This window comes from Pelecanus crispus, chromosome 9 (genome assembly GCF_030463565.1).
Source record: "Pelecanus crispus isolate bPelCri1 chromosome 9, bPelCri1.pri, whole genome shotgun sequence".
Lineage (NCBI taxonomy): Eukaryota > Metazoa > Chordata > Aves > Pelecaniformes > Pelecanidae > Pelecanus > Pelecanus crispus.
In genome coordinates, this window is record NC_134651.1 from 42,154,479 (window position 1) to 42,173,393 (window position 18,915).

Genomic DNA, 18,915 nt, shown 5'->3' on the forward strand with positions numbered 1-18,915 from the left:
AACCAGGACAGGGAGCTTCAGCTGAACCAGCAGCGTTTGGCAGTGCCTGCGTGTCCCCTGGATGAATCCTGCTCTGCCTGTAACAGAGCCGTCGGGAGATGACTGGGGGTCAGTCCTGTCCTGGAAAGGAGAGACAGCACAAGCTAGGGCCACACAGCATGTACTTCTTAAATGGCTCCAGTTGGTTTATGAAGCCGTTTTAGGTTTTAGTGCTGCTTGTGCGGGGCTGGTGACTGCCGTGGTTTACAGCTCTTGTTTGTGACGGCAAGTGGAAAGCAGCTGGGACCGGTTCGGCTGGGCTGGACTTTGCTTCATGCTGTTTACAGTGCTGTTGCTCATTTGGGAACTAAACCTGCTGCTTTCGGTTTTGATCCACTGAAATGGTATATAAAGACATCCGGCCTCTCGCTTGCGAGGCTGGCAGCAGGGGAGGCGGCATGGCCGGCCGGCTGGCTCCTCCGCGGGAGGGAGGTGAGTCACGCTTGCCTGCTGGCACTGGGCTGGGAGGTGCCCGCTCCCCAGCTCCGTGCCCGCGCCGGAGCACCGCCCGCTCCTCTCCTCTCTGGCTTCCTCGCTCCGGTGCTCGCCACTGCATCGGGGAGTTACGGGCAGGCTCCGGTACCCGGTGGGAGCCTGCTGCCTCTCTGCCCCTCTGCTCTTCCCCACGCTTCTTCTCGGGCAGCGCTGGGTTTCTAGTAGCTTGGTTTTCTTTTAAGCCCTCTACCTGTGCTCCCATCTGACTGAGTCTTGGGAAGGAAAAGAGGCGTAGGGAACGGCGAGAGGAGGAGGCTGGGAACAGCGCAAAGTGACGTGTGGACGTCAGGAAGGAGTTCGCAGAGCTGGACCCCAGAGTCCGGCCTCGCGCTTTGGGCCATTCTGGCTTAACCCTGCCCTAGCACCGTTCAGTCCTTAGCTGTCAGCTCTGGAGAAGCTTTCCGGGATGCGCTGCGTGCGTGGGGCCCGGCTGGCACGGTCAGTGCCGAGCGAGGGGAGCTGCCGGCAGCTCACGCTCCGGGGCGGATGCTGCAGCGCTGTCGGCAGCCTCTGCCACGGGCAGCTCGGCTCCCCAGGCCGGGTGGCCGTGCTCAGGGAAGTAGGCTGATCTTTATAGTCACTTAAACCTACAAATCTGTCAGCTGCCTCCCCAAGTGGAGTAGGTTCTGATTTACCGATTTACAGCTTGCGTTACTGGAGTAAATCACTCGGCTAACAGCCGGCTGATGGGAGTCCGGCACCTTCGCAGCCCCGAGCTGGTTAAACTTCCCCGGCGTGCCAGAGCTGTTACCCTGCTTGGCGTGGGGACTCTGTGGCCCGTCGTACTCTGCCCCTTCTCTTTGCCACATCTAATTTCTCATCAGAGAAGGCGCAGAGCCCTTCACAGAGCCGTCAGCCACGTGTGCCCACGGACAACGCACCCCTCCGAAACGGAGTCCGGTTCTAGCCGTGATGGTGTAAATCCAGGGCAGCCTCATCAGCTCAGGAGCAGATTGCCATTTTGTTAATAAGAACATACGCTGGCCCTGTGTATTCCCAGGGATTTGACCTAAGCTTAGCATCTGTCAGGATAAGAAAAAGTGGTTTAGTGGTACTGGCAGGGTGGCGGTTCAGAGGACGGGGAGCAGGGCAGGGAAGGTTCCTGGCTCTTCCCTCTTGAGGCACGGTTTTATATTCCAGCTGAGGAAGAAAACACATTTGTGGAAATCGGTGTTTTAAGAAATTAAACGCAAGAACAAAACCTAAACCCAAACTTCCCAGATCCAAACATTTTGAATTTTCTCAGAAGAAAGTAAGATAAGAATTTTTGTTTCCTGCTATGCAAATTTAACCCTTCAGAGTTGGGGAACCACAAAGCAAAGCCAGTGGCAGTGAGTGGAAAAGGCAGGAGTCAGGACTGCGTGGAACCCAGGCTAGATCTGCAGAAGAAGATGTGTCCATGCAACTACGTTTATTTTAACTCAGTCTATTTACATCAACTCAGGCTCTTAGTGTAGTGCATCCAAGTGGTTTTAACTCTCCTTGGGATGAGTGCAAGCCAATGGCCTAAACTGTAGGTTCACACATGAAGAATGGAGTAGAATGGCAGATGAGGCAGGCACGCTTCTACCTCAAAGGAGTTAACTGAGGCCAGGCCAGGTTGTGGGGAGCTGTGTGGCGACCCCAAATACCTACCGCAAAGGAAAACCCTCCCAGATTCTGTCTCTGTAAGAATTCTGCACAACACAACTATCAGTGTAAAATACAGCCATTTTTGCAATGAAGATGAGCTGGAGTTTAATTTGGTTAATAACTGAGGCAAGTTAATCCTGTTCAGGCAAGGATCAAACCAGTTTCAGTGCATCTGTGTCAGTGCTTTGCATCTGTCTAACTAGATTGATTTAAAATAACTTGGTTACAAAAGGAAATTGTTTCTCCTGTGCAGCTACTGAATCAGGGCTCAGACCTGGCCCTGTTCCTGCCTCCATTCCCTTCCTGCAGCGTGAAGCTTTTGGTCAAGTTCCCCTCCGGTTCCCTCGCCTAGTAGACGAGGATGGAGATTTTTGTGTATCAGACAGGGCTGCTCACAAGGCTCCTTCAGGAATCTCTTCATGCCCCATCCAGAAGGTGGTAGAAAGTGTTTCTGGTCAGACGGATTGACTGGGTCTAATTTCATCTCTCTGAGAGAAGTGAGTAATCAAATGTTAGGAAAACAAGTGTTGGTTGACTTCTCTGTTTGAAGCTCATATGTTGGTAACCACAACTAGGGTTTTCTAAACTTGTTATCTTTCGCTATCGCAGACAACCCTTTAAAAGGAGAGCCGAGACCAAATTTCATAGAATCATAGAATCGTTTGGGTTGGAAAAGAGCTTTAAGATCATCCAGTCCAACCATTAACCTACACTACCAAGTCTACTCTAAGCCAATCAAGGGTAGACAGACTAAACCATGTCCCCAAGTGCCACGTCTGCCCATTTTTTGAACACCTCCAGGAACACCCCACCTCTCTGGGCAGCCTGTTCCAATGCTTGACCACCCTTTCCGTAAAGAAATTTTTCCTAATTTCCAACTTAAACCTCCCCTGGCGCAGCTTGAGCCCATTTCCTCTCATCCTATCGCTAACTCCGTGGGAGAAGAGCCCAACACCCCCCTCCCTGCCCCCTCCTGTCAGGCAGCTGCAGAGAGCGATGAGGTCTCCCCTCAGCCTCCTCTTCTCCAGGCTGAACACCCCCAGCTCCCCCAGCTGCTCCCCACCAGCCCTGTGCTCCAGACCCTTCCCCAGCTCCGTTGCCCGTCTCTGAACGCGCTCCAGCACCTCAGTGTCGTTCCTGTACTGAGGGGCCCAAAACTGGACACAGCATTCCAGGTGCGGCCTCACCAGCGCCGAGCACAGGGGCACAATCACCTCCCTGCTCCTGCTGGCCACACTATTCCTGACACAAGCCAGGATGCTGTTGGCCTTCTTGGCCACCTGGGCACACTGCTGGCTCATGTTCAGCCGGCTGCCTACCAACACCCCCAGCTCCTTTTCGGCCAGGCAGCTTTCCAGCCACTCTTCCCCAAGCCTGTAGCGCTGCATGGGGCTGTTGTGCCCAAAGTGCAGGACAGTGCAGCGTACGAACGCAACCCAGGGCCGTACTTCGGCGTTCGCAGTCACGGCTCTGCAGCCCCTTCTCCTCCCGCCTGGCTCCCAGTCCCCCTCCCCAGGATCCGTGCAGAGGTGAGGGCTGGGTCCAAGGACAAGGGATGAGGCAGGAGCAACATAACCCCTTGGAAGCTCCGCAGCAACACTGACACGGCTCAGACGGAGCGAAGGGGATGCTGTAGGTCCGCAGCTCCCTGAGTGAACGGTCAGCAGCAACGCTGACGTGCTGCTCATCGTCTTCTTTTAATTCATATGTTATTCAGCCAGGTTGAGAGATTTTGTACCTCTCAGGTCTGATTTAGATTTGCAAAGCTTGTTGCCACCGTGGCCAGCTTTGTCCTGCAGGTACCAAAAGGCTGCTCCATATAAACACACCGGCATTCGCAAACTCATCAGAGTCCACTACGCTTGCCGTGGCTTTGATAAGAGCCTCCAGGAAGCCACATCCTATCCTCAGTCCCATGTGACCGTAATGAGCTCTTAACAGACCCCGGCAGCTTTCACTGATGTGCCAGCCTGTGTCCGCAGCTGGGAAACTGAGGCACAAACAGGCAGAGTGACCGCGCCAACCCTGTGTAAAAAAGAAAAAGCCTTTTTTTTCAGGCTGTACTCACTCTAGGTATCATGTGATAAAGCACATCCGATACTTCATCAGCTCTTGCTATGCCGAGATTTATATGAAATCATTTCCATTCCACTGAAGGAATTTTCAGAGATTAATTTTTTAGGGTATTAGCATTGATTCCGGAATGTACGTGCCCTCCTCCTCCCGCCAGCAGTCTATATCCAGGGAGGGCTGCATTGTCCAAGTTGGAGGAAAGCTCACTTGCCCTAATTTATTGAAAAAATTAATTTTAAGTTTAAAATGGGACTGTCATTTAGGAACCCCGTTCAATCTGTTCTTCACTCCTGAGTCTTCACTCTGACCTTTTCCATATCTTAAATCCTCTGGGCTGTACACTGTGTTCATTAGTTAAACTTTCAGAAGGGAGCAGCAGGTGTGGGTTGTGGATAAGGACTGCATGCAAGCTTGGCTCTGTGCTTATCCATGTAGCCCTAGCAGGCTGCGGCTGTAATTTAATTTAGGGCAGTGCCAGGATTTGGACTTTTTTTAAGAGTTTTTTCACAGTTTGTAAGTTTTAATAACAATTTTTACGTCAGCTCTGGAAGTAGCCGCCCCTAGCATTGCATGAAGTATGCAGAAATGATACTTGCACTTGAAAAAATGAGCCGGAGAACCGATGCCGTGCACGCCAGTACTGCAAAGTTTAATTCCTGGTCAGGGAGCCCAGAACGGTAAGAGCCAGCCTGGCCAGAGAGGGTCGGGGGTCCCAGCGGGGTGGCTGGGGCTGACCCGGGCTCGGTGCAGAGGGAAAAACACGCTGCTGCTCAGGGAAAAACAAACGGGTCATCCCTGGAAACGGATTACCAGTGCGAGTCAGAAAGGAGATGTGGAGGGACCAGTAAAAAACAGCGAGGTGATCTTTAAAAATATCTTTCCTTTTCCTACCGGTATGTTTGGGGGGGGCGGGCGGTAGATGGGGACTGCGGTCAGGATTTGCAAGCTTTCCAGCGCCGATGGCTTTTCCTGGGGTCCCATTCTGTCAGGCGTCGCTGCACGGATTCTGCCGACAGACACGTCTTACAACCTGGGGATTTGGGGATGTTTTGCGTGTGGATGTGGCTGTTTGTGGAGGTACTGTGGTTCCTGTGTCAGTATTACCCATTTCTGTTGGTAGCTGACTGTGGAGAGCACCCCAGGAGGAAAGCCCCAGGCTGTCCGGAGCAGGGGGCTCGTAGCCACCTCCGGCACGTGTGCCTGCGAGACGAGCCCAGGGCCGGCGCTAACGGGCTGGGAGCCTGCACCCGCTCCGCACTGGGTCTGCCTTCAGCATTCCTTAGCGCTTTCTGACTTCCCTTCACCTTGTCGGCGTGCGCTCAGATGCTCTGTGCGAGAGCGCAAAAACGCCCTGTGTCTTCCAAGGGCTTGCGTCTCCCTAACGTGCCAGAGGCAGAGGAGAGCAGGGACAGCGCGTGCGCTCCCTGGGATGGATTGCCTACAGCTGCAGCTCTGAAAGCCCTAGAAAAATCACCGACTTCGTCCGTGTGAATCGCTCATTCCATCTGAAAAGAAGGTTCCCATGAAAAGGATGTGCTTTATATCCCTACAAGATACTAAAATCTATCTGGCTAGAAGGCAGATAGCATTGGAAGAAATTAGCTTTATGTCCTGGTGCCAACTCTGGATAAAATATACACAATCAAACTTTAAAATGCTTTGAGCTTTTTTCTTTTTTTTTAAGGAAGAGTTCAGCGGCAGCAAAAGAAGGTTTTCCTAACTTTGTTCTGATTATAGACTTATCATTGATTGGATTTTAAGAACGTTTTTAAAACGTTTTTTTAGAACAATTTTAAGATTGTTTTTTAAGAACATCATTTTGTTTAAGAACATCATTCAGCCTCCGAAGTCAGCTATTACCTATTAAACTCAAGCTATTATATATGCCAATATTGTTAGACGGAAGGACAAATCAAAATAAAATGTAGTTTAGATGCTACAGCGTGTATTTGTGTTTGTCAGGCTCAGTCATACGCCATTGGCACCCCTGTGTCGTTTAGATTTGAAATTCCAAACTTGACTCCTGCAAATGCTTCTGGGCTCAGATTGTTGTTGAATGTTAAGTAGTGTCTCTGGAGCGAGACTAATAGCACAGAATGATATTGAATGTTTGCAGGAAAGGGACCTTGCAAAAAGGTTTATAAAAATCTGCTGCTAATATTACGTTTTAAATAAAAACTCCAGAAAAGATGAGCGGCATCTCCGTAAAGACAGGTTTCCCGTTGATCGGGATTACATTCCTAGAGGAAAATCTAATGCTTGTTCAGGAGAGCAGAAAAGTGAAGCTAATTACAAGCAGAAAGAGAAATTGGCCGGTCCAGATTCACTGTCTAGCTGCTATGAAAGACGGAGGAAAAGGCAGCGTTAGTCAGAGGTTAAATATTTCTTCAGTGTAAATACTGTTCGATACGGTGCCTGATTTTTCAGAAGTGCTGGCTGTCAATTCTGCTACGTTGCCGCAGCTCGCCTTTTGTGAACATGCAGCACGTTTTAAGAAAGCAGGGGAAGAAATCTTTTAATAATCTCTTAGTTTAATCTGGCCGTTGTTCCTGTAGTCTGCAAGGCCTGAGTAATGTGTGTGCCCTTCAGCCTCAGGTTACCTTTTTGCTGGGACGGAACTGAAGGACAAAATAAACACAAACGCAGTCAAGGTTACGGGCCGCTCAGCTGCAGTTCTCGAGCTGCTGCGTGAATGTGCCGTTCGATGGAGGAACGTTGGGAGTCCCGAGAGCTGATTTAATGGTATCTGCAGCGAAATCTGTGTGTTGCTTGATGGTGCCATAGGTTGTAGTACATCCGTTGAAGTTTTTCAGAAGAGAATAATGACTATGCCCACCCCAGCGCTTGAGCAGCAACCCAGTAACAGCCAGCCAGTTGTGCGACCACGTGGCTTTTAATGTTAGTGATGCTGCGATACGGGATTGTTCGAACTTTCTAAAATAAGCACTTTTTAGGACATCGACAGGCATTTGGATTTCAACTGTAAATTTGGAACAAATCTTGGTAATCACAGTCCCTTCCACTTCTAACTCTTCAAGGTTATTGGGGAATTTGGGTTTTTTCCCAGTGATAGACAGCCTGATCATAAAGGCACTGGCTTCACAGTCAATAAAAAGTGAGAGATACCTGGGTTTAATAGCTCAAAAAGGTAAACACGGCAGGAGTTTGGAAAGGTCGCTTGCCCAGAGGGCTGGAGGCAAAGCCATGTCTGGCCATCCTCCCCTGTCCAGCCAAGGAAACAGAATAAGCCAGACCTGGCTGGGACCAAGGGAGAAAAAGTGACCCAAGGAAAGAGGACTACAAATAATACAAATAATAATCACTGAGCCTATCTGTGAATGGAAAACTTGCTCTAATAACCCACTGAAGGTACTTTTTTACCTGCCCTCTGCTGAAGCACAGCGGCTTTGCTTTAACAAATGCTATTTCTTAAACAGTGAGTCGTGCAGGTGGGTGCTGGGATCCCGTAAATAACAGGAGGTGCAAATGTGAAGGGGTGGAGGTCACGTACGGTGCCCCGGGGAGGATGCTGGCATTGGCAATGATAATCGTAGCTCTGACCGTCTCGCACACCTGCCTATCACCCTCCGAACAGAGAACAACAGTCTGCAGGGAAACATCACCTTGTGCAGATGGGGAATGAGGTACAAGCTTGCTTTGAGGAAGCTGGGATAAACCCTGGCTTGGAATAAAATTAGCTGAGACTTTGACATACAGACTTCTTTTAGTAGGCATGGTGGTGTTAGCTTGATGGTTGGACTGATGATCTTAGAGGTCCTTTCCAACCTTAGTGATTCCTAGTTTTACTTTCATTAAAAAAGAATCCAGCCACCCAGCCAGGAAACATGAAATTAATTATTACTCTACCCTTAACTGGTTTAGTGGCGGACTTGGTAGTGTAGGTTAATGGTTGGACTGGGTGATCTTAAAGGTCTTTTCCAACCCAAACGATTCTGTGATTCTGTGGTTCTTTCTGGTGGTAGTAATGCTCACGGCAGCAGTATTTAAACATTGAGTCAACGGAGTGCGGTTTCTTCACTGCCTGTCACTCCCTGGGGAGGGGGAAAGAGCAGGCCGCGAGGCCCTGGTCTGCAAAGTTTTAGCTTCTTTACCTCCTGAGCTACACCAGGATATTCAGTCCAGAGACCATGGGCCCGGGGGAAGAATGAATGACCTGTGCATTACAGACATGTAGCCCCAAGAAGTCTGCATGGTTTAGACACCAACCCCAGGACAGCGTGATCGACGCGGCAGCCCGCTGGGGCAGGCGCACGGCAGCACGTTACTTTTGGGAAACACATTTGTCATTCGTGGAGGTGAGAGCGTGAAGAATGACCGTGCAGCAGGACAGTACCACGGAGCAGCTGGGCGCTGCGAGTTCACGCGTTGCTCCATCTCCTGATGCCTGGCTCGTGCGGCGGTCCTGCACAGATCGACCGTCTGGAATTTCAGGGTTGGGACAGGGGAAATTCAGCTGGGCAGCTCCCAGCAAACAGAGCTCTTTTCTTGCTGGTCTTCCTCCTTGTCAGCCAGTAGCAGCAGAGGAGCTGTGCTGGGTCCTTACGTCAGCTGGACCTGCCACGGTTCCCAGCATATCTGGCTTCCTGCTGGAACGCAGGCCAAAAGCACACGCTTGTCGGGTTCGCTGCTTCCTTCCAGATTGTCCTAATAATGTGTCCGAACGTGCAACAGAAAATACTCCAGTGCTGGGCTGCAGAGAGAACCTGGATTCTCTCTCCTCCCGCTGCCTTCCGTCTGCTCCACCCTCCACCCGCTGCAAGTGCAAGGGCTCATTCCAAAGTTCAGGTTCTGCATTTTTGCGCTTTGCCAAGAAAGATAAAAGGGTTGGTAGAACTGTAACTTGACCTTCGCGTTTCGCCGCAGCGAGGGAGATAAGGCGCTAAAGGAAACATGGAGAGCAAAGCGCTGATGGCTGTGGGAAAGGGGACCCCGCAAGGGAAGGGCTCCCCGTCGAGGGCCCGAGTGCGCTTACACGGGAGCTGCCGGTGAGCCCGGCTCAGAGGCGGGAATAGCTGTGGATTGCTGACCGGGATTGCAGTCTGGCGTGCACCGTATTTTCGCTCTGCCGCGCAAAGGACCCCCGTGCTGCTGCTGCTGCAGATTTGAGAACGAAAAGATCGACTGAAGCTGCCTGTTATTATTTTTGGCTGCTCCAGCCATGTATCAAAAACCTGACGCTGGGTTGGTGCTGGTGCCCTACTTTGTAGAAGCTCTGAAAAGCAGATCGAGGACAGCGAGCTTGTGTCTCTGCATGGCGTCTGCCTGCACAGGGTGAGAAAACTTCAAACCGCTGGCGGGGGAAACCGGGGGAGGCAAAATGTGCTAAATCCAGAGCACTGTTTGCAGCCTGCAAGGGGAAGGGGTCTGCAGGCGCTCCGCTAAGGAGGCAAGGTGGGCAATGCGCTGAGCGGGGCGTTGTGCTGCACAAGCTGCTCGGCCCGGCACGGCTGGTGAGCTGATGCCGTCGTCCCCGGGACGCGGTGGGGACCGGTTTACCCTGGAAGGAAGAAAAGGACCCCACTGGGCTTAGGTGACAGACAGTGCTCCTTATTACTCAAGCCCAGCAATAATGCTGCCGGTCCTTCACGTTTTCTGGATCCTTTGGAGGTGAGAGAGGGTCGTGCCCGCCTCTCTGGCCGAGGAAGAAGAGAGGCAACGTTAAGTGCGGATGCGCAGGGAGTTAGCGTCGGAGCTGGGCAGAGAACCTGCGAATTCTGACTGGTTTGGCAGCGCCGCGTGCCGTGGTGCTGGCTGAAGGGACGCTCCGTCCGGGAATCCGGCTTGCAAGCCGCTGGAGGCGGCGAGACTCGTGCCTGCTGCCTCGGGCGGGACCTGCCAGTCTCCCACCCCGAGACCTGCTTGCTTCCCCTCTGGCGTGGGGAAACCCCGAGCACCCTTTTTAATCAGGGATATTTACCTTTGTTCTCGTTTCTCCCCTCCGATGCTGGCCAGCAGTCGCAGCCCAGGTGCCTGCGTTCTCCCGATCCGGAGCAGCCTTGCGTGAGCTGGAGGATTTATGATTTACTGCAGACATGGACGGTAGCCTTTGAAAAGGAAGCAGCCATAAATAACAGGCAGGGGACAGTGCCATGTGGTGGTTTTTCATTTACTAGATAGTCCTACTTTGTTCTTGATGAGTAATGGAGGCATTTGAATACGCCACGATGACAGCAGCAGTCTGGCTCTGGGAACGTGTCGGCGTGGGCTGGGTGAGGATGGTGGCAATCGGGACAGTTGGACCACGCCGTGCAGCCTTCCCCTCCGCTCTCCACCGTCTTGCGTCCTCCTCTGGCGCTTACCTGCCGCGCCGGGCACCGCGTTTCGTGAGCCTGCGCTTCGACCACCCCAAGCCGTGCCGGGGAGCCGGGCCGTGAGCGGCAGCGTTCGCCTGAGCCTCGCCGGGCGCCGTTGGGTTCTCGATGCGGGATCGCTGTGTGCGTGAGGGGCGCGGGGGCTGCGCATCATGGCTCACGCAGGTGCGGCCGGCTGCTGCTGCAGGCGCTACTCCTTGCTGTGGATTGCGCTGTTGCAAAGGTCAGTGACTCGGCTTTCCAGAGTGGGAAAGGAATGCGTGTGTGTGCATCCCAGGGCAAGGACGGCCGGGCGGGCGGGCTGCCGGCGGGCAGGCTGCCGCCTTCCTTCTGCCCTCCCGGCCCTGCCAGCCCGCAGCACGGCCGCCGAGCCCAGCAGGAGCGGGGCGGCCAGGGCAGAAGTGCCCCAGTGCAGGGGTTTGGGGTTGTTTTTTTTCCTTTTTGCAAAAATAAAGCCTCCTGGAGAATTGCATTTTCCCCGAGCATTGTGACAACCAAACGCAAGCGGCGGAGGGACAGGGGCCAGGCTGGCTTCGGCCCGGGGTGAGCGGCTCGGCGAGCGGGCGAGGGGCGGGGAGCGGCGGCCGGGGGGGGCAAGGAGGCTGCCTGCCGGCCTCCGGGGCAGGGCCATCGCCGGCCGCAGAGCCCGGAGCCGAGCGCGGAGCGCGGAGCCCGGAGCCCGGAGCCCGGCCCGGCCTTCGCGCAGCTGCTCGGCCGCCGCGCCCGGGGCTGCGAGCGGGGAGCGGGGGGCGGCGGGCCCGGGGCGCTCTGCCCGGCTACAGCGCAGCCAATCGGGCGGCCCCGGCGGCGGCGGGGCCCGGGCGGGGCGGGGCGGGGCGGGGCGGCGGCGGCGGCGGGGGCCGGGGGGCGGCGGGGGGCGGGGGGCGGCCCGCCCGCGGCCGGCGGGAGCGCGGCATGGCCGAGCCGGAGCGGGCGGCGGCGGCGGCGGCGCGGCGGGAGCCGGGCCCTGCGGGTGAGTGCGGGGCGAGGGGGCTGCGGGGCGGCTGCGAGGGGGCTGCGGGGTTCCGCGGGGTTCCGCGGGGGTCCGCGGGCACGGCCGCGGTTCCTGCGCGTCCGCAGCAAACTCCGCGCCCCGGGCCGCGCCGCTGTGCCGGGGCTGCGGCCGCCATCTGAGGCCGGACCCGCGCCCTGCCCGGCGGCCGCCTCGGCCGGGCCGGGCGGGGTTTGTCAGGGCGGCTGCGGCCCCCGGCGCGGCGGGGACGGGGACGGGGACGGGGACGGGGACGGGGACGGGGATGGGGACGGGGACGGGGATGGCCGGGGGCAGGGAGCGGAGCGCTGGAGGCCCCTGCGGCCCTGGGCAGCCGCCGGTGGGTGCCCGCAGCCCGCCCGCCCTCAGCCCGCTCCCTCGCAGGGACCGTTTATTTTTAGCAGCGCTCCGTCCAGCCTTCTGTATGTTAAGAATTTGTTTTCATCGTTATGTGCTGAAGCCTCGTCGCTGCCTGCTTGGGCGCCGCAGCCAGGGCCGTAGCGGGGGAGATGGGGCTTGCGCCTTCAATTCCCGTACGGTTCATCCAGGAGGAGAGATCCTGCCTTTGCTTTTTGTTTCTTGTCCGGATTCTGCCTCTAGACTTAACGTTAAGCAGAATTTCAGCGCTAAAAACTCAAAACCTTTCTCCCCACCCTCCTCCCGGCGTGGAGCCTTGGCGGCTCCGATGCAGCTGGGGAGCACCCGGTGTTTGGGTGGCGGCAGGGAGCGGGGGGCTGCGGCTCGGCGCTCACAGCGGCCCTGCGTCCTGGTTTTGCTTGGGCCTCCTTGGAGGATCCCCAGGTGGTTTTCGGGGCTCTGCGATCCCCGCTCGCTCCAGACGGGTGCTGTGGCAATGACTAGCTGTCGGGGCTGTACCGTGGTTTGAACTGCAGGGAGTGGTGGATCTCTGCCTGCTGCTTGCATCGGATGTGCACAGATACGGCACTGTTAATGTGTGCTGGTTTAGACCGACGTGGTAAGAAAAGGTAATTTTTTTTCGATGAAGTGTCAATTTCTGTTAAAAACAAGATGGTGGTGCCATTCCGCTCTTGGGAAAGAGGGAGAAGTTGCTTCCTTAGCTTCTTTACAGCGTTTTTTATTACCGAAACCCAAGTAATACTTCTGATCACCTTTTGTTTCTTGCTCTTGAGGCATTTTGCTTACTTTTGCGGTTTCTCTCATCTGGCACGTTACAAATCCAGTCGGCGTCCTTGCTGGTTGTGCTGTGCCGGACCTGCAGGTTATCGCCGACAAACTTTGCCGTGGCACGTCGTTCGATAAACAAATATTCACGCTCAGGTGAATGTCACGGGTTAAAATCATGCTTCAGGTTTGCTCTGGCAAAAACAACATTTGGAATCTGGTATGAGCTGACAAAGTCCTTTTGAATGTAATTAATTCTGCTGCCGGTTAAAACCGAGAACAGTCTGAAAACAAGGGCAGGCATTAATAAGTTTAATTACACGTCCTTTGTGTTGCTCAGCGAAGGTGTTGCGTTAGCGAGGGCAACATGTGACACCAGGTTCCCTCAGCAGTGTGCTGAGTGATGCTTCCCGGCACCCTGCCGCCCAGAGAGCCCCAAAGGCTGCAGAGCCTTCGCCTCCGCTTCGGCCCGCCGCGGCACTGCCGGGGCAGGGATCAGCAGCTGGCGTTCAGAAAACTGTGGGAGAAAGTTCAGGTCAGCAGAACATGGAGAAGGATACGCTGCACGCTGAGACTTCATCCACACGTCCTGTCCTACAGGGGAAAAAAAAAAAACCATTCTCTCATCTTCTGGAAGCATGCAAGTTCTCTTGTGCTGCTGTTCTCGGTTGTTCCCATAACATCACTTTCATATTTATTTGTTGAATCGAAGCAGGATGAGACACTGGGGAGGAATGGATGAGAACTCCCAGCAGTGGTCAGGAGGTTAGCGGGACGTCAGCACCAGGCGGGGGGGTCACATAGGCAATGCTAACGAGGCAGGGAGAGGGCTTGGGGGAGAGCTGCTGTGTTGGAGAGCCTGGATTGCATCTGCTGCGGGAAGAAATGCAGCCATCGGAGCGGTCCGGGCTCTGCAGAGAGCATAGTCCCGGTCCGTAAGCAGCAGCAGCAGCAGCAGCAGCAGCAGGGCTCCGAGCCTCAGGTGGGGCAGCCTGCGCGCGGCAGAGCTCCCGGCGCCCGATCTGCGGCCTCCGGTGAAGCTGGCAGAGGACGGCGTGTGATTTCCTCCCGTCTGCGACTGGTAAAATCCTTCTCCCATCTGATGTTGCAAATCAATTTGGTGGAGTTGTCCGCTTTGTTCTCGGTCATAACAAAACCTAATCCCCGGGCTGGAGACAGATTTAAATTCTGTCTACGCTGCACGTGGATCTCGCGGTCTGTTCTGCTGCGTTTGTGCATGTAGGACCCCCTGCAGCGGGCGCGTGCTGGTGGGAGGGTAAGGACTGCCCTAAAGACCCTCTTCCCAGTTGGTCGGAGAAAAGAACTGTCAGCCCTTGAAAAGCTGTACGCAGGGAATGTTTCCTGACCGGGAGACATGTCGCAGAGTCAAACCTGTAATTTAGGAGATCAGATCCCTCTGACAGTGGGGAGGCATTCACGTTGCAAAGGCCGACTCTGCAGCTGGTATTAATGGGACATCTTCAGCTTAGTGCCTGGGCTTCCTTCAAAATTCCCCAAATCTGCTTGTGCTCTCAGAGTGGAACAGTAGGAGATTTAAGAAAGGCTCTTTATTTTTTTCCCCCCGTGTTTCAGTGTTACATTTTGTGTCTGCTCCATCCGTCTGCAGCTACCCAGCCAGGTTCCCTGTTTGTTTCTGTCTCTCAAAAATACCAGGCAAATTTTCATCATGAGACCACAGAAACAGCAGCTGGGTGGTTTCAGGCAGGTGAGGTTCTGAAATGAAAACCGATGGGGTTGTCCCGTTGAGGGCTTGTCTTCCCAAGAAAGCAATTCTGGAGTAAGAGTGTATGAGTTTAACACACAAGACCTATTCCAGAATAATTCTGTGTGGACAGGGCCGACGTTTTTTCCTTCCCTGTGGCCTCGGCAGAGTATCTTTGTTCTTGGGAGAGCATCGAGCCTGGACTTGGGGGCAGTCCCTCCAGTCGTTCTGCGGAGCTGCTGGGCGCGTGGCGCCGCTGCTGCGGGCGGACGGTTGCTCCCTCCGTTGCTCAAAATCCAGCCCTGAAGTTTGACGAGAAGAGAGCGGATCGTCCCTCCGTGTTTGTTCCTCTCTGTCCACAAAGTCTTCGCTGCAGTCCACGAGGTCCGGGTTAGGTTAGGTGCGCTGTCACAGCCTGATGATGCTTGACGTCCCTAATTCTCCCGCCTATGGAGGAAGCAGGTGCGGGGGGACAGCATCCCTTCACATGATAATGTTTTATGACTTTTATTATTTAGAACAACAATCCCCTCTCATTGCTCCTGGGCAGTAAACCTCTTTCTTTAATAACCAGAGACTGGCTGCCTCTCCGTAGGACTCTCCAGGTCAGTGCCGGTAGCAGTAATGTTATTTCTCTTCAGAACTAATGTGGTCTTTTATGAGATTTTCTCCCCCCCTTCATTTCAGCTGAACTTTAGGCAAGTAGAAAGGGATTAAAATAAGGCCCATGGCAAAAGGAACTGAATGTGCTGCTTGGAAAGAGGGTTTCCTGCTGTGAGATGTCTCTGGGCAGCTGGCTATTCCCACCATATTAAAACAAAGGTGTAGGAACTGAATTTGATCAGCTCACGTAAGCTGGGACGGGACCCGGAATGCTACACGGTGAGTTATTACAGCAAGAGATTGCATGGCCCCACAGGCAGCGTTTTGAAAAGCGATGCTAGAGAGATGAATTTGAACAAAGTACCCCTGTCATCTTGGAAGTGTACGTACACAGTAAGAAATGATGTTCTAGGTGAGTTTGCCTGTTAGGATGTTGGATGGCCAAGGAAGAGCACGAGTTTACAGGGGCTCTGGTATCTCTGTCCCCACGGATGCTGCTCTGTGCCCACGCTGGGTGGAAGCAGGAGCTGAGGAGTATCCGTCTCCTGCTTGTATCCCTGCTTCTGCCCCAGGAACTCCTTTGGGGACATCGGGCTGCTGGGGTCTCCTGATGGAAACTTTCTCCCCAGGAGGAGATCCTGGCTGCGGGTGGTGAACCTCGGGGCAGAGCTGGAGGGAACCGAGACGAGTGTCCCCAGGAGCTGGGGCACACCGGCACAGCCGCACCGGTGCCCGATGCCCCATTTCAGGCTGAGTCCAGCCATCACATTGCGTGCTTAATATTTCCACACTTCTTCAGCGGCAAGTGGATGTGTTGGGGGTTTTTTTGGCACTTGCCAGCCCTTGCCCAGTGAATTGTCTTTGGATGAAGCCCTCCAGGTCTTTCATGACCTGATGCAGTACAAGACGGAGACGTTACCGCTCCGAGGGCTTCACTGTAACACACACACGGCGGGTTTATTGTTCTCCCTGCCCAAACGGGGGGAAGGCAGAGCGGTCCTTTCGGCAGGAAGAGTGCCCTCGCCCTCTGAGTCAGCTTAGGGCCTTTTCCTTGCTGTTAATACAAAGGGAAGCCTGTGGGAGCTGCGACGGGGACTTGCAAACATCTTCGGGTAAATGGACTCCTGCCGTAAATGTCATGTTACCTACCCAAGGACATGAGAAATGCTCGCTCTCCTCTAGAACAGGGTATTGAAATGAAAGGACCGGGTGTCCTTTGAAGGCTGGTGGTGTGTCGCCCTTCTTGCACTCCAGGGCGTTTGCAGACCCCCCGGACCGTGCCGGGCTGCCGCGGGTTCAGCGCCGTAACGTTGGGGCCGGCTGGGGAGGGGGGCTCTGGGGTGCTGGGGAGGCTCTGCACGGGCGGTGCTCATCCTGCTCTGCCAGGGCTGCTTCCAGCAGAGATCTCTCTCATCCCTTCCGCTGTGATTTCAAACGAGAGTCTCTAATTAATGACATCTCCCCACTTAGCTCTTGATACACAGGCAGATGCTGGGCCTTTTAGGGCTGGTTTGAGACCTGCAGCGCTCCCTCCGTACAGTGCAGCATCTGGTGGAAAATGTTCCTGTTACTGACTGGGGTTGGATCTGATCGGCCGTTCAGGAGTAGAAGACGTCCTGGGAGCGGGTCCTGCCGAGGCAAGAACCTGACAAATAACCTCCTGCCTAAGAAAAGTCCCGTTAATTTTAGGATTCCCAGAGGCATACGGCAGAGCATGGAGGGATATAAATACGCATTTGCTGAATCTGGTGAGAACGTAATATGTTCTCATAATATAAAACTCCCCCTTGGTAATTCTTCGTATTGCACATCTGCACTCCCACCCGCAGCCTTGCAGCTGCAGTAGTTTTAAATGAAAAATAGACTTGTTTTGTTTTGTTTAATTTTAACAAAAATTCTTAGGCCAGCGTGAAGCAGTCCAGCTCGGTGATGTACGTGTGTTTATTACAGTACGTAGTTCCTGAGTTGTGGGTTTAGATGATCAATATTTCTGTTTGTCCACACAAGAATGCAAGCCTCAGCTTGGTTACTTACCTTTTCTAATTTCTTGTGTAAAATATGGAAATAAGATTTACCATTCGTGCCTTGATTCTGGGCTTATCGGGGCTTGGTGAGCACTCTGTATTGTCAGTTCTCGAGCTGCTGGATATTAGTTCTGCACTCGGCGTCCAGAGGTAACTTCATCAGTCTGCCTGTATTAGAGTTAATTTACAGTACCATTCAGAGGAAAAGGATATGGACCCTTTTCTGTGAAAATAGTGTAAAATTGCCACAAAGTACTGGGAAACAACTGTGCTCGGTTCCTAAAGATCAATTTATTCACCACAGAGATGTGGGGTGAGCGGGCAGTTTAGCGAGTCCCTAATGGGGTAGAGAGCCTTTTGCTTCAAAGCCACCGCTTCTGATCCAGCACAGGGCTCTGCTCACCCTGGGCTTTTAACATCTGAGGGCTGGTGGTTGTCCCCGAAGAAAAAGATTGCGGTGTGTCATCTGTTTGTCTGCAGACGCCTTAACAGGTATCACCGCAGCTGGTCCTGGCTGGAGACTCTGCTGTCACTTCACCCTCGGGCAGCGTGTCCCCGGGCTGGTTGTCCTGCGGTGCTGCTGGGGAGCAGGGATGGCCTGCAGCCTTCAGAGCCCTCCATTTAGCGGGCTCAGCTGGAGAACCCAGCTGCGGGCTGGCCCTTTATCACCTGGGCATTCGTCGATGGCGTGAATCTTAATGGCAAATCGAGAGAAGCACCTGTTTATCTTCCGCTGCTGTTTATCTTAGAGTCTCCTTTGGCTGCTTTCTAGATTCAGCTTGGCGTGCGATTCACTGGAAGCTATGAATTTTGCATGCGCTATCGACATTTCTCTGTGTTTTGGTCAGCCTTATTCTCGAGAATGACAAAACTCAACACACAAAGCAAGCTGAGAGTATACTGGGAGCATTGTTGTTTTGCTCATAAAAGACCGTGCTGAGAATATCTCAAACTCCCCCTATTTCTGTCATTCCATGCCTTTGAAGAAGGCATCGTACTCTCTTTGTAGACAGAGGGACACGTGGTCTCTTTGGAAGACCCTAAAGTGCTTGCCAGAGGTTTTAAAGGTCAGAGTTACTGGGATCAGAGCTTTTGTCAGCTGGCTGGCATAGGAACATTTTACATGGTGCAGGCTATAGAGAAGGCAACTGCTCCCTTTGCTCTCAAGTTATTTTTTCCCTTGCCACTTTATGGTTTTGCTCTGTTTTCCCTGGGAGTTCCTAGCTATCTTTCTTGGGGTTTTTTTTTTTTTTCCCCTTGAGCTCTCTGGTTTTGCTTTAAGAGTCACAGCACCATTGATTGTATTGGCTGTCTCAAAAGTGGTGTGCTGCTTGCTGTCTGTGGGCTCCCTGCTGCTAAATGCTGCCAGTGGGACTCCAGAGCATTTAGATCAATCAATAGGGCTGTCACGGCCTTATCGTCCACACTGTCCCCATCCCGGGGATGTGGGTAACAACTGGAGAGAGCGCACGAGCCCTCGGGTTGTTGGTTACAGAGTGCGGATCCACGCGCTGGCTGCATCCGCAGTACAGATGTGTGTACAGATGTGTGCATTTTGGTGGGGAGAAGGGTACCTACGCGCAGGGATGGCGGCCGCGCTGGCAGCGCCAGCCGCTCCCCGGGCACGCGCTGTACGCTCTGAGTGAATCTGGGGTTTTGGAAGGATCTGTCATGAATTCCTCCCCGTTTGCAGGTAACTTCCTTCTGTCAGTAGGGACCGGGTGCTGCGAAACAGCATGAAATGAGGTAGGATGCTAACGGGATCTCCCACGCGCCCGCAAACCCGGTCCAGTGCTGGCAGGCGGAGCTCAGTGCTGCCAGAGCTCAGCACCGGGTGCTGCGGACCCGGCTGCGGTACTG

The 18,915-nt window shown here is 53.9% G+C and overlaps 1 protein-coding gene across 1 annotated transcript in view; it reads left to right on the forward strand.

The window, feature by feature from the left end:
• The window catches only part of DAB2IP (DAB2 interacting protein), a 166,087-nt gene that overhangs the window by 103,715 nt on the left and 43,457 nt on the right, over positions 1 to 18,915 (forward strand). The gene's annotated exons all lie outside the window — the stretch shown is intronic.